We start from the raw sequence: 15,341 nt of genomic DNA on the forward strand, positions 1-15,341 counted from the left end.
GCATCCCGTTAAATGATGAAGATTTTCCATGGTTACGGCGCAAAGGGACACACGCGAAGAAAAAGTTTCACACCCAAAGATCTGGGATGTGATCGGCTTCACTATCATCACTTTCTTCTGTGTTTCACACCCAGGAGGGAATCTCTGTAATAGTTAGGGTAGTTATGTGTTTTGGCATTTGAAACGCGAAGAAATTTTATGTGCAAACAAATTCTTTCATGCCTTTACTGATTTTTAAAGTTAAGTTATTCACAAACTAGTGATTCACACTAATTTCAAATAATTCAAAATTTAAACTATTCAAATTTGAAAACTACGGGCACTAACAGAAAGTTTGTAATTTTTTGTACCTAAAGCAAAAATATTCACAAAGAAACTCTAAATACACAAAAAAACAACTAAAAATAAATAAAGCACAAAAAAAGCCCACCTACTGGGCCAGAGCAGCCTGCATACGACTAGAAACCCAACCTGTTGTTGGGCCAGAATGCAGGCCCGCAAAGGCCCAGTAGGCCCACAAGGCAGCACAGAACATGTAGGCCCAGTAGGCCTGCTTTGGAGAGGAGCTTGAGAGAGCTATCGCACGGGGGTTTATAAACCAGTGCGGACGCCCCTCGGCTAGCGAGGTGGGACTAAACTTGCCGCACAGCACCTTGCCAGCGCACCCTCTTTAGTATCGGGTGGTGGATCCAACCGATACTAAAGGCCCCCCTTTAGTACCGGTTGGAGCCACCACCCGGTACAAAAGGGTGTGCGGTTCGCGTCGCTTGGCTTGGGCAAAACAGGCCTTTAGTACCGGTTGGTGGCTCCAACCGGTACTAAAGGTCCATCCTATATAACTAAACACTTCAAAAATTTCAGTTTCTCATCTGCTTCTTCTCCTCTGCCCCGTCGCCCGCCGCCCCCGTCTCGATATCCCTCGTCGCCGCCCCGTCCCCGTCGTCGCCGCCCGTCGTCCCTGTCCCCGTCGTCACCGCCGCGCCGTCCCGGCCCGTCCCGCGCGTCGTCCCTGTCCCCGTCATCGCCGCCCCGTCCCCGTCGTCGCCGCCCTGACCCGTCCCCGTCGTCGCCGCCCCGGCCCGTCCCCGTCGTCGCCGCCCCGGCCCTGTCCCCGTCGTCGCCGTGCCCATCACCGTCCCCGTCGCCGCCCCCCGCCGCCTCTCGCCTCGCCGGTGAGCACACACACACACATACATTTTTTAGTTTTTTAGTTATAGAATAGTTATAAAAATGTTAATTTTTTTTTCCTTTTTTAGTTATACAAATAGTTAGTTATATAGCATTGTTAGAAATGTTATAGAAAAGTTAGAATTGTTAGTAATTTTTCTGTTTTTAGTTATAGAAATAGTTATAAAAAAGTTAGAAATTTTTCTTTTTTAGTTATAGAAATAGTTAGTTATATAGCATTGTTGGAAATGTTATAGAAAAGTTAGAATTGTTAGGAATTTTTCTGTTTTTTAGTTATAGAAATAGTTATAAAAAAGTTAGAAATTTTTCTTTTTTTAGTTATAGAAATATTAGAAATGTTATACAAATGTTAGTTATATATATAGAAATGTTATAATTTTTTTCTTCTGTTTTTTAGTTATAGAAGTATTAGAAATGTTAGTTATATAGCATTGTTAGAAGTGTTATAGGAATGTTAGTTATATAGAAATGTTAGAAATTTTAGTTATCAAAATCCAATCATTAAAAAAATGTTACTTTTTGTGGGCATATAGCTAGTATTTGTTCTCGACGATGCCCAGCCCGCATCCTCGCCGTCGACCCATCCGCGACGACGTCCGGCTGACCCATGTCTGGGACTGGGCTCCTGCGGGCTGGCACTGGGAGGTGCTGCCTGGAGGGGCGCGCCGCTTGATGAGGAAACCGGCCCCGGTCGTCGACCTTGATCTCGTTCGGTGGCGTTCGCGTGGGCCAGTTTTGGTGCGGAGGGAGCCGGCCCCGCCGGAGGTGGTACGTCGCCGTGTCAGGGAGGAGGACGAGCACGTCCATCGCTACATGGTTGCGTTAGGGGGCGGCAGGTTCTCCAATACCTGGCAGTTTCTTCAGGGATCTCACTTCAACTATGATCCTGTGAGGGTTCCTTCTCTTTGGGTGTCCACCGCCCGCGCCGCATGATCCGACGATGTATTCGAGATTATATCTATTATTCGAGACGATGTATTCCAGATTATATCTATTATTTGAGATGATGTATTCGAGATTATATCTATTATTCGAGACGATGTATTCGAGATTATACTCGATGATGCTTATTATGTACTATGATTGATTCAGTTTTTCCTTATTAATTGATTGCATCCATGCATTGTAATTTGAATATATTTCTTTTGGATTAGTTAAACAAAACCTATGGCGGACAATACCGATAGAGAGGGAGAAGAGGCCCTGTTCAATATCATACGCAATCCTCGCGGGCCAGATGATGATCAGAATGAAGAAGATTATGACGGCTCCGAATATCTAAACAACACCGGGGAGGGTGATATGATATTCGATCGCGACGACCGAATTGATGAAGTCATGAACTATGAACATGACGAAGAAAATGTTGATCTTGAAACAACAAAGACCGGCGAGGTATATATATTTATATAAGCAGGCATCTGGTGATCATCACATGTTTTAAATGACTTGAAGATATATTAACGAATCGATCTTTCTTCTTTCAGCCATCCGGATCGAGCAAATCTTCAGGCAACAGGACGAAACGAGGCCCGAACAAAAAGTTGAAGGAGGGCGTAAAGTACAATATCGAGGCAATCAGACCTAATGGCGAACCATTCGCGCCTAAGAAGATTGCGGACAAGTTCGTTCGTCAGTGCGGAGTTCTTGTGAAGGACCAACTCCCGATCTCCCTTCAAGAATGGAGAGAGCCAGCAAAGCCACGTCCAGGAGTTACTTTTGTCGACGACAGACAAAAACATTTGCTTTGGGAAACGCTCATGGAACATTTCACCCTACCAGATCATTTCACAGATGCAGATGTGGAGAAAGTCAAGGACGCTGCTCTTAGGAAGATGGCGGTTGCATTCAAGAACCACAAGATTCGTGAATGGGCCAAGTACGTCAACGGAGGAAGGAAGACTCCAGTATTCGAGGGAACACTAGAGAACCAAAGTGCTCATTGGGACGATTTCGTGAAATTCAAGGATTCGGAATTATCTAAGGAACGGTCGAGAATAAACAAGGCCAATGCCGCAAAAAAGGATAAGTTCCATAAGCTGGGGCCAGGTGGCTATGCGGTGGGAATGCCTAAGTGGGATAAGTCTGAGAAAGAGATGCTGGATGCAGGTGTCACTCCAGAAACATTGAGCTGGCCCCCCAGGTGTAGGACTTGGTTCTATGCGCATGGGGGGGGGGGAGTTGGAGCCGAAGACAGGCAAAGTTTCGAAGAAGGCATGTCTGGACGGAGCCGAAGATAAGCTACTTGTTGCAATAGAAGAGGCTCAATCCGGGTTGTTCGAGCCCAACAGAGAGAACGACGAGCTTACACGTGCCCTGGGAAATCCTGAACACCCGGGAAGAACACGAGGCATGGGCGCTGTTCCGTGGTATGAGGGGTTTTCAAACTGGAACGCCGACTACAGAACCCGTGCGAGAATGAAGATTGTGGAGGAGAAGAAGAGGAAGATAGAGGAGGAGCAGAGGAAGCTAGACTTTGAACGCCTTCAAGGACTAGAATCAGCGCACGCGGACTTGGCAATCAAATTCCAGCGACAGCAGGAGCAGATCGACTCACTTAGCCAGCAAAGGGGGTCTCAGCAGCTAGCGGATGATCCACCAATGGATAGCACCGTCTCATCCATGCCGAGAAGCAGTGTGGGTTCCGCCCCGGGCGACACATTGCTGGATAGCTACCCAGTGGATGACATCATGGAGAACACTAACTGCGAGCTACACTTCAAAATGAAGAACATATCCATGAAGGTGGCGGACGCCCTTGCTTTTACAAATCCCCCCGAGGCAACCTTCCATTGCAACCCGATTCCAGCGGGCTATGCTCGTGTCTTGGTTGATGAGGTGGTGGACCAATATTCGGGGCTAGAGCTTGACATTCCTGGAGGTGACGATGAGCACACACTAGGAGAGGCCAACCATCGTATCATCCTATGGAGAAAGGATTGCATCATCTTTCGAAGGCCACCGACACCGCGTCATCCGACTCCTCGTCGCAGTCCGCCACCGAGTCAGCAGACTCCCGCTCCTCCAAGTCCACCAACGCGTCAGGCCACTCCTCCTCCAAGTCTGGCACAGCTTCAGGCCACTCCTCCTCCAAGTCCGGCAAAGCGTCAGGCCACTCCTCCTCCAAGTCCGGCACAGCTTCAGGCCACTCCTCCTCCAAGTCCGGCATAGCTTCAGGCCACTCCTCCTCCTCCAACTCAGCCACGTCAGCCGTCTTCGCCGCCTCAGCAATCACGGAAGAGAGCCGCCTCAGCTATGGTGCGTAGCGGTACAAGTCGAGGTAGTACTGCAGGTACAGGCGGAGGCAAGCGATTTCAATATGGTCCAAGCCTCGCGCCTCTTCCGCAGAGGCCTTACGACAAGTCCGAGGAGGAAAACGTAGCCATATCGAAGGCCGAGGTGGAAGCCCATTTTGCACCGAAACCGCCACCGCCGCCAAGGGAGAAAGTGCCTGTGGAAAAGATTGACCACTTCATTCGTATGGCTAGACCACCAGCTCCCAAGCCTGTTGACACAGACTATGAGCGCCACCTCAGGAAGTTAAATCGAGCACGTCTACAGAAAGAGGCGAGCTCGAGCTCGAGCAAATCAGCTGGCAAAAGGAGCGGTAAAACCGTTCCCCAGCTGGGAGAACAGGCGGCGCAATCAATCCCCCCGCTTGTTGTGCCAACAACACATGAGAGTAGGCGCGCCCAATATTATTGTGGGCAAACCGTTAACGTTCCCGGGGTGGGCGATGTGGTAATAACCGAGGAGCATATTGCGCAGGCTGAATCGATCGGGATCACTGTTGGACAACTCCTCGATATCGAGCCCATGTCTCCGACTAGAGAGGAGGAAATAAAACGGAAATATGCCCGGGGCCAACCTTTGGTCGAGCCAGAGGAGGTCAATAAGCTCCCAACGAGAATGTATGAATTGCATCAATGGTACATGGACATTACCAAGATTTCCAATCGAGAGTCCCTCATGGTGAATGTCAACGAGGAGCATTACTACCATAAGAAAGTTATGAACGTTGAGTATTCAGAACTATTTCAGCTATACAATAAAGACGCACTCGACAAATCTATCGTCAGTTGCTATTGTCTGTAAGTGATTTCTTTCTGTAATTTAAGTCTCAAGCTAGCTGATCATTTTGATCAATCATTACCTGTAATTATCCTCACTATATTCTTTTCTGTGGTATTATGCAGGATGAAGATTTATGAAATGAAAAAAGGTGGACGCTATGGCATTGGGTTCGTTGACCCAAATACCATTAATGAATACACATGGAAAATAGATCCATATCACGAAAAATGTGTAGAGGAAAGCATGCTACAGTTCTTCAAGGAACTCAAATACAATGAAGATATACTACTTCCTTACAACTTCCAGTGAGTCACACTGTCTTGTACTACAAATTCTGTTTTTCCCTACTAGCTATAGCTACATGTTTTTGCTTACATATGCCCGCTTAATTAAGACATGCAAACGTGTGTGCATGAAGATTTCACTGGATCTTGTTAATCATTAAAGTTGATGAAGGAACAGTTGAAGTACTAGACTCACTACTTAAGAAAGCAAGTGACTACACCATCGTGAAGGGGATAGTCAACAGGTAATTTCAATCATTATTAACTATATCTCGGCCTATTTAATTAGTTCGTCATTTCCTGATAACAACTATTTAATAACCCATTTATTCATTTTCTTTGTCGGCGGGCAGAGCTTCGGCAAAGTTCATCAGGGTCACTCTAGGCCCATGGAAACAAAGCCTGAAATGGTATCGACCCAAGGTAAGTAATTAAGTAGTACTAGCTAGCTGCCATCTCTTTAATTATCATGCTTGATTAATTATTATCTGATCATATTCCGTTCTCGTAAAGGCCCTAAAGTAGGCACCAGCGAATGATCTATGTGCATACTACGTTTGCGAGAACATTCGCATGATGGCGTCCGAAAGGAGCAAATCTCAAAGACAGGAGTGGGTACGATATCAATTGTCAGAACACTATTCACAATTTTTACACCATTATCGATATCTAGTCACACAACTAATACACATGCATATTGATCTCCTTCTTAACAGTTCAAAGAGGTGCGGGATAAGCTCCTAGCACAGGACCGCATAGAAGCAATTCAAGAGGAAATAGTGGGATTTTTGCTCGACCAGGTCATAGATCCCAAAGGAGAATACTATTACCCGCTCCGAAGGCACCAATTAGCTAGGCTAATGCCACTGGCTCCGAAGGCACCAATTAGGAGAAATTGTATATATTATACATGTGTGTATATATGTGTGAATTAATTAATGGTGGTTGTGAGACATTCGATGATATATATATATATTATGATCGGTTCTACTAGAAATTCTATTTATATATATGCATAACGTGTACAATATGTAGTATCGTAAAATACCAGCAAACGAAAAAGAATTAAATGGAAAACACAAAATTAAATGAAAAAGAAATCATAAACCCAAAACCCCCCCAACATTTTAATACCGGTTGGTGACACCAACCGGTACTAAAGGGCTCCCTGCCCCCGAAGCTGGCTCGTGCCACGTGGTTGCCCTTTAGCACCGGTTCGTGCTGAACCGGTACTAAAGGGGGGGGGCTTTAGTGCCTACATTTTGGCGCCGGTTACCAAACATGCACTAAAGGGCCTTTATGAACCGGTGCTATTGCCCGGTTCTGCACTAGTGGTATGGGATCAAGAAGCAGATGACGGTGAAGATGGACCAGCGGAACAGTTACATCTAGTGGCTGCTCGAGTGGGACAAGAGGCCTCGCCCTCCCCTACCCAACCTCCACGAGGAGTCCCGCGAGGAGTACCACGAGGCCATGGACGCCATCAAGGTCGAGCGCGACCACCACGAGAGGGTCCTAGCCGACTTCAAGTGCGACGACCACGCCTACGTCCAGATCGATGTCTTCAACAACGACGACCCAAGGACCAAACTCCCCGACGACTAGTACGACGTCCTCCACTATGACAGCGACGAAGAAGCTTGATCTACTGAGCAACATATCTATCTAATGTGTGCCATGGATTAGAGTGTGATTCCTCCTGGCGATATACTACATCTTAAGTTTATGTCTGCAAGTGATGATGTTATATCGTAGCATGTAGTGTGTCCTCAGGCTTTTGTGTAACCAGGCAAAGCTATATTTTGCTAGTGTTATTTCACTTATTTGTATGGCACTCTTGGTATTGAATCTCGCTGTTACATTGCTCTTCGAATCTGAATCATTTTGGAGGTCTAAGATATGTTCTATATTGCAAAACATCTATCGGGAGCCTGGCCACAAGCTGAATTATAGCTCAGGAAGCTGATGAAGCTCAATGTGAAGTCATAACACTAAGGTGTGATTACCTCCACTATCACGAATAAGTCCACTTACCTTTTGTTTTATCATTCATGGCTTTAACTACGCACTAAATACATAATATTATTGTGTAACAAAAGCGAATGCATGCTGTTGATTTGTAATTGCCTGATTGCTGACTGGTACGCTGCACTTTAAGCCCCATGGTCATAGTTTCTCTTTCATGTTTACTTTGGTACTATGTGGGATCGGACACAGGGAAAGATTCCTGCCTACTTTTGTTGCCACCGTCTTAATATTGCCTTACAATCCATATTTCCTTCGTACGATCCCAGAAGGACAATCTTTATCCTTTTCTCATGCTTGTTTGGAGTCCATTGTTTTTTGTCCATAAAGTTTATAGGTGTCAATATTCATAGTTGCTGTTTTATGTTTTGTGACTGTACTTATGTAAACTTAATGGAATTAGATTGGCACAAGAGTTCAGGGGGTGAAGATAGTTGCAGGATATTTTTCAATAATGAATATCCACATGTCTTATGAAACTTTACACCATGATTTGCACTTTCACGATGGTTTATTTTGACCGCAAGGACCTGTAATTATGTGAATTCATAAGTAATACCACCTGCATCTGTAAATCCAACAACTGAACACATTGATTAACCACCTCCTTTTTCTACGTGCAAAAGATGTTTTAGGGTTTCCAATAGATCTTGCTCTGCAAAAATAGGCAAACCTTTTAACTTCATTCTCTTTATGATAATATTACAGTCAACCTGCCCTGCAAAGTTCCGTGATGAATGTGGTTCTCCATATTTATACCGTACCAAAGTGTTGTGCAGACTATCGCACCATGAGGCTAGGGATCTGATATAATTGTCTCTGCCCAGGTCTAATCTGTTGTTGCATCATGTCCTGTCATCATACGTAATATATCACTAATTCATTACCAGCCTATCTTCCTTCTTCCGCAGGATGCGTGTTCAATATTTTGCACATATCTTGTGATCTTGTCGAGTTTCCCCTAAAGAAAGTATTACTCACTCCAATCCAAATTAATTGTCGCAGATCTAGTACAACTTTAGGAGGGAGTAACTTTTTTCTTTGATTTTCAGTCGTGTAATCCAAAAGATTCATCGGCAGGTTTTACTTAGCTGAAATCGAACTGACATTACTAGTTTATGAAAAAATGGCATTCATATCCTTCTCCAGTGAAATTTCGATTGTCTTTATTTGTTTGTTGGTTCCTTTGCAACTTTTGACCATGTGCTGCAACATGTTTACCTGTTCTAACAAAAAGTAGGCCAGCCCATCCTGCTATCTTTGATTGTTTGTTGCTCTTGCTAACAGATGCCCATTGACATATTTTGGCCATTACGCAGATCTTTGAATGGTTGTTTTTTTGAATCGTAAATTTGATTGCACATTCCTCTATCAACTTATTCTAAACTTTTCAACTTCGGATAGATAAACAAATGACAACATGCAAGTAGCAACTTTCTGATGTGTACACTATCACATGTGTGTACACTAGCTTGGTTGGCATGCAGGTTCCATTTTGGTTGCTATGATTGCAGTATCAAGCTCTTTTGTTTGGATGTGCAATGAAATGCCTCATTAGGCCACTAACTAAAATTAGAAGAATACTCTAGGCCTTTAACTCAAAAAGTGCACACTTTAGGCCACAGTTTAAATTTAAGCACTACACTTAAAGCAGAAAAAAATGCTTCGGGAGGCAAAAGGCCCTTTAATGCCCCCTCCATCAGAGGCCCATTGGCATTTGTCACAATAATATAAATATGTCACAATTGTAGTGCCATCTTGTCCCATGCATTACGAATATTTGTTACATACGATTGGATTATTCGTTGTAGTATATTTGACATGTGCATTGCTATAGTAGTATGTTTTTATTGCAATCTGTTGGACAAAACACTAGTGTTTTTGTTGCAATATGTTGGACAAAACCCCTGTTCAAGAATTCATCCGATTAACCAGTTAACTTGCCGATTAATCCCTACTCATAGGGTCGCCGAGTAGCCAATAAACCGATAAATCGTCCGATTAATTGATTAGATGGCCAATTAATTTGCTGATTAGCCTATTAATCCCCTACTCGCCAGCCAACCGAGTAGCTACCAGTTAACGATTTCCTCAATAATGGACAAAACACTACTGTTTTGTTGCATATTTTTTTGTATGATGTGTATGCACAATTCATAATTCTTTTTGCTATGTTGATGAAGTCATGGTCATTTTTCTCATGTGTCTATTTTGTAGACTAGGAAGTTCTCATGGGTACCAAAATAATGTTGCATATGCGTAGGCATTGCATGGGTTTTCCTATGTTTTATTATACATAAGGTGTGGCATGTGGATGGCATACACGAAGGAAACAAATGGGTTTTCCTTTAAAACGGAAATACACTGGAGAAATGACTGGAGATAAAGAGATATTATACTTGGGTTTTGAAAATATAAATAACTAAAATGAGACTTGAGCTTATGCTAGTTTTTTTTACGAAACTAGCAAAAGAGTCTGTGTGTTGCAACGGGAGAAAAATATAGCACATGCCCAATCAGGAGTCATGGCCCCAATAGGTCCATGTTCTTTATTTAAAGATCCTATACCATCTATATAGTTATTTGTCTTCCATCCCATCCCCGCCTACGATGATCTTAGTGCTATAGAAGCACAACGTGTTTGAATGTGGTCAATCCTAAGTCGTCTCTCTCTCAACATAAGATGAGAATATCTTTTGCTTGCTAAGTTTGTCAAGGCGTGCATGTGTGGTTATCGACAATTTCTTTCGTCTACAAATTTGTTCGTCGAGGTGTTCATTTGCAATCGAGATCGGCGCTCATATGAAGGAAATACAGAACACACGCTATTGATTAAAGTTTCACTCTAAATAACATTTTTAAAATAGTTAATAGATAAAATAACATCGTATTCAAATTATACACATTTTTCTAATCAAATTTCATATATAAGCATGTTAAAATTGGAGTTAGGGTGTAGAAGATCTGGGTATTTCAGAAAACATGTTTTGTACTTAAAAGTGAACTACGGGTTAATTACCAGAAATTGTAGGGGATTTTCTATAAAATCAATCCGTTTTGTCTCCTAAAAGTGAACTGTGGGTTACTTACCCGAAACTGTAGGGGGGCTTTTCCGTAAAAACAGAAAAATGATTATTTTATTGATACTGCGGGTTGATTTGTCAAAACGTAAGGGACTTTCTACAAAACTGCCGCGACGGTGAATGGGCAGAAGCAAACCGTACTTTATTAGTAGGTATCTATTAAGGGAGTATCATGCATTCCTTGGGAATTTGAAAGCTTCAATCTATCCTAATACCCAATGTTGGCCCTCCTAACTTTGATCCTCAATCTAATGACCTATGTTGCATACGTCGTGCTGTCTCGAGTTTCTTCCCCCCCTCTCTCCCCACTCTCAAAATATTTTCTCAAACTACATGCTTGGGACTTGGAAGTTGTGGTCTTGAGATTGTTTCCTCTTTTCTGACGAGTTTGGGTCCCAAGCATTTTTTCTTCTCTCCGAGGATGGCGGCTGCTGCCAAGCCAACGATGCTATGCTCCTCGCCGGTGTGTCCCTCATGTTGGGCGTCGCTCCACTACACATGCATCCCCTACGCCGATGCTCTCCTCATCCTTGGCAACTCCCTAGAGTCACTAGGTATGTTTCACCCTCCTTTACTTCTACTACATCAACTCTCCCCTCTAAAGTGTAGGTTGACTGAGAGTAAAGTTCTTGATTTTTTCCTTAAAAAGACAGTAATTAATAGGATGAAAGAGAAGAAACAACATAGATCATTTAAAGTAGCTAGTGCAGATACATTTTATAGGACAACTGAGTAACACTGAGCAAAACTAATCAACAATAAGCATGACTAAGTGAGTATCTAAGATGACGTATCATCGTCTATGTCAGAACTCTATTATTTAGGACACATCAATGTCTCTTCTGAAAAGATTAGAGACGACCTAGTATGTGTTCTACTTATTTGCCTTCCTCATCACTATCGTCGATGACCTCGTACTGGTCGTCGGGGATGTCGTCCCTTGGGTTTTCATCGTTGAAGACGTCGTCCTGGACGTAGGTGGGGCCACAACACTTGAAAAGTCAAGGAGGACCCTCTCGTTCCTATCGCGCTCGGCCTTGATGGCATCCAAGGCCTTGCAGACCTCCCTAGGGAGGTTGGGCAAGGGAGGGCGATGATTCTTCTCCCACTGAAGCATCAAATTGGTGTAGTCGTGCCGCTCGTCCATCTTCATTATCACCTACTCCTTGATCACGTACCCCTCATACGGGTCAAACATAAACCCATTAGAGGATTCGACACCAGCAACCATTGTTGCCTTCTCAATCGAGATTGAGGCCTCCTTATCCATTGAGATCGATTGATTCCGATGGTGGATGTTGTGTTGGTAAGGTGCCCTGAGGGGGCACATACATAGTTTCCCCAGGGCTTAGGCCATCCGGAAATGGATTATGTAACAAATGGCCCATGGGATTCTACCACAACCTAAATTTTAGTGAATTGAAAACCGGTTTTACTTCCCTAAAAAGACAAATCGAGCATACGAGCGGTGAACGATCTAAATTTTCCAGTCGCTTCTGATTGCTTGCTTGTGGTGAAGACTTTCAAGACAGATGGGCTGCTTGCTTATGACCACATCATCGTCGAAATCAGATTACCAGATGCCTTATGTAGGCATCGAATCATTTGCTGAGAAGAGGCAACAAGGAGGGCTATCGAGTAACCCTAGCTGCCATGACATCACCATTCATCTACCCTCTCACTGTCGTCAGGGCTCGTCATCTAGCAAAGCCTGTGTGGCGTCGGCCACAGTGGGGAGGTCCATATAGGGGGGTTATGTTGTGGAGTTGGGGGGTTGTTCTGGGATGGTGAAGGAGATGTTCGATAAAGCGAAGGCTTTCATCGAGACTCAAACACTATACCACAGTGGCATTGGTGAAGCTGGCAACGGCCTGAGGGAACCAGCACGAATATCCTCATTGACGGTCTAGCCTGGTTGGATCATCAAAAAACAAAGCGTCAGTGTACTCCCTTCTATATAGCGGCGAGCTCGACAACGGATCCAGACATGCGATACAATGACAATTGTGATTTTTTATAGGTCTTTTAGGGAGTCTTCGTGTTAGATTTGGGGCGGTGAAGTGGCAACGTTGCCTCAATATAGGAATATTGTTCCCCCCTCCCTAACCTCGTTCCAGTGGTGTGGTTTTTTGCCGGCTGATGGCATGTGGGGTCGTGTCTTTGGCGGGTTTTGGGGGATCCAGGCGATTTATGTTTCCGGTGGATACGTCTGGATATAGTTCGCTTTTGTGATTTTCATGGTCCTTGAAGTTTCTACATGCCCTTATCAGTAGTTTTTCTCATGGGTGGTGACTTGCTTCATTGATCGCGGCTGCCGACATCTCCAAGGCGGAGGCCCAAGCTGGCATCAAACTATGCTTAGGACGTGCCGTCGGTAGAAGCTGGAAGAAGAAGACTTTGACACCTTCAAAATTTTGAATGTTTTTCTGTTTTGCTAAAAGGGTGTGTTTGTAAGGACCCGTAAACTTTAATATATGAATTTAGGCTCCCTCAAAAAAATATGAATTTAGGCCTTTAAAAAAACATCGTCAAAATTATTGAGCGTTGCAAATATTAAGAAGGTACGTTTTTTTATGTGAAGGTCGGTTTTGTTCGATATAGTAGCGCTGAGTTATGACTCATCGGCTGTGGTAGAAGCCCATGGGCCGTCTGCTACGGAATCCGTTTCGAACAGGGCTAGTCCATTTCGAACAGGGCTAGCCTTGGGGCGACTTATATTTGCACGGCACGGCACCTCGGGAGCACCCGGCCAACACCATCCACTCCTGTAATCGATCGATCTTGATGGCGAAGGCGGCTTCGATCTCGATGGAGAAGGAGGCGGCGCCTGCTGGTGGTGCTGCATCCCCCGAGAGATTGAAGCTCAACCCATATGAGGGGTATCGGATCAAGGAGCAGAAGATGGTGAAGATGGACCATCGGAACAGCTACATCAAGTGGCTGCTGGAGTGGGACAAGAAGCCACGCCCTCCCCTGCCCAACCTCCCCGAGACGCTCCGCTCCATGGTCGCCATCAAGGCCGAGCGCGCCCACCATGAGAGGGTCCTCGCCGACTTCAAGCACGACGGCTATGCCTACGTCCAGGTCGATGTCTTCAACGACGACGACCCAAGGGCCTACCTCCCCGACGATCAGTACGACATCATCCACCACAACAGCGACGAAGAAGCTTGATCTACTGAGCAACATCTATCTATCTAATATGTGCCATGGATTAGATTGTGATTCCTCCTGGCGATATACTGAGTCTGAAGCTTATTTATGTCTGCAAGTGATGGTGTTTGTATCGTAGCTATGCAGTGTGTCCTCTATCTTTTGTAACCAGGCAAGCTACTATTGTGCTAGTGTTATTTCGCTTATTTGTATGACACTCATGGTATTGAATCTCTCTGTTATGTTGCTCTTCAAATCTGAATCATTTTGGAGGTCTAAGATATGTTCTATATATACTGCAAAACATCTATCGGGAGCCTGGCCACAAGCTTGATTATAGCTCAATGTATAGTCATAACACAAAGGTCTGACTACCTGCCTCCACTATCATGAATAAGTCTACTTTTTTTCGACAAGGGGAATATATTAATATCGCAAAGATACCAATTACACCTAGCCTCTGCAACAACACAATGTCGTAAAGACATTATGGATGCACATAGCCAAAAGACAAAAAGGAGAAGAAAAAAAAAGAACCCGCTAGAGTGAATAAGTCCAGTTACCTCTGTTTTCTCATTCACGGCTTTAACTACACACTAAATACATAATATTATTGTGTCATGTGGTGATGCAAGTTTCTTTTTTGTGTGTTAAAAGCGAATGCATGCTGTTTATTTGTAATTGCCTGATTGCTGACTGGTATGCTGCACTTTAAGCCGCACCGTCATAGTTTCTCTTTCATGTTTATTTTGGTATGTGGGACTGACGGAGGGAAAGAGTCCTGCCTATTTTTGTTGCTACTGTCTTTCCTTTGTATGATCCCAGAAGTAAAATCAGTCAATCTTTATCCTTTTGTCATGCTTGTTTGGTGTCCATTGTTTTCTGTCCATAAAGTTTATAGGTGTCAATCTTCATAGTTGCTGCTTTAGACAAGTTCAGAGGGTGAAGATAGCTGCAGGATATTTTTCAATAATGAATAGCCATGTGTCATATGAAACTTTACACCATGGTTTGCACTTTCAAAATGGTTGATTTTGACTGCAAGGACCTGTAATTATATGAATCCATGAGTAATACCACTTGCATCTGTAAATCCAACAACTGAACACATTGACTAACCGCCTCCTTTTCTACGTGCGAAAGATGTTCTGGGGTTTCCAACAGATCTTGCTCTGCTATTATAGGCAAACCTTTTAACTTCATCCGCTTTATGATAATATTAAAGTCAAACTATCCTGCAAAGTTTTTCCTTTGGTTTTCATTCGTGTAATCCAAAAGATTCGGTCTGCAGATTTTACTTAGCTGAAATGGAACTAACATTACTAGTCTCCAAAAAAAGGGCACTCATATCCTTCTCCAGTGAAAATTTTGATAGTCTTTGTTTGTTGGTTTGGTTCCTTTGCGACTTTTGACCATGTGCAGTAACATGTTTACCTGTTCTAACACAAATTATGCCAGCCCATCCTGCTATCTTTGATTGTTTGTTGCTCTTGCTAACAGATGCCCATTAACATATTTTGGCCATTATGCAGAT

Source organism: Triticum aestivum, chromosome 7A, assembly GCF_018294505.1.
Source record: "Triticum aestivum cultivar Chinese Spring chromosome 7A, IWGSC CS RefSeq v2.1, whole genome shotgun sequence".
Taxonomy (NCBI): domain Eukaryota; kingdom Viridiplantae; phylum Streptophyta; class Magnoliopsida; order Poales; family Poaceae; genus Triticum; species Triticum aestivum.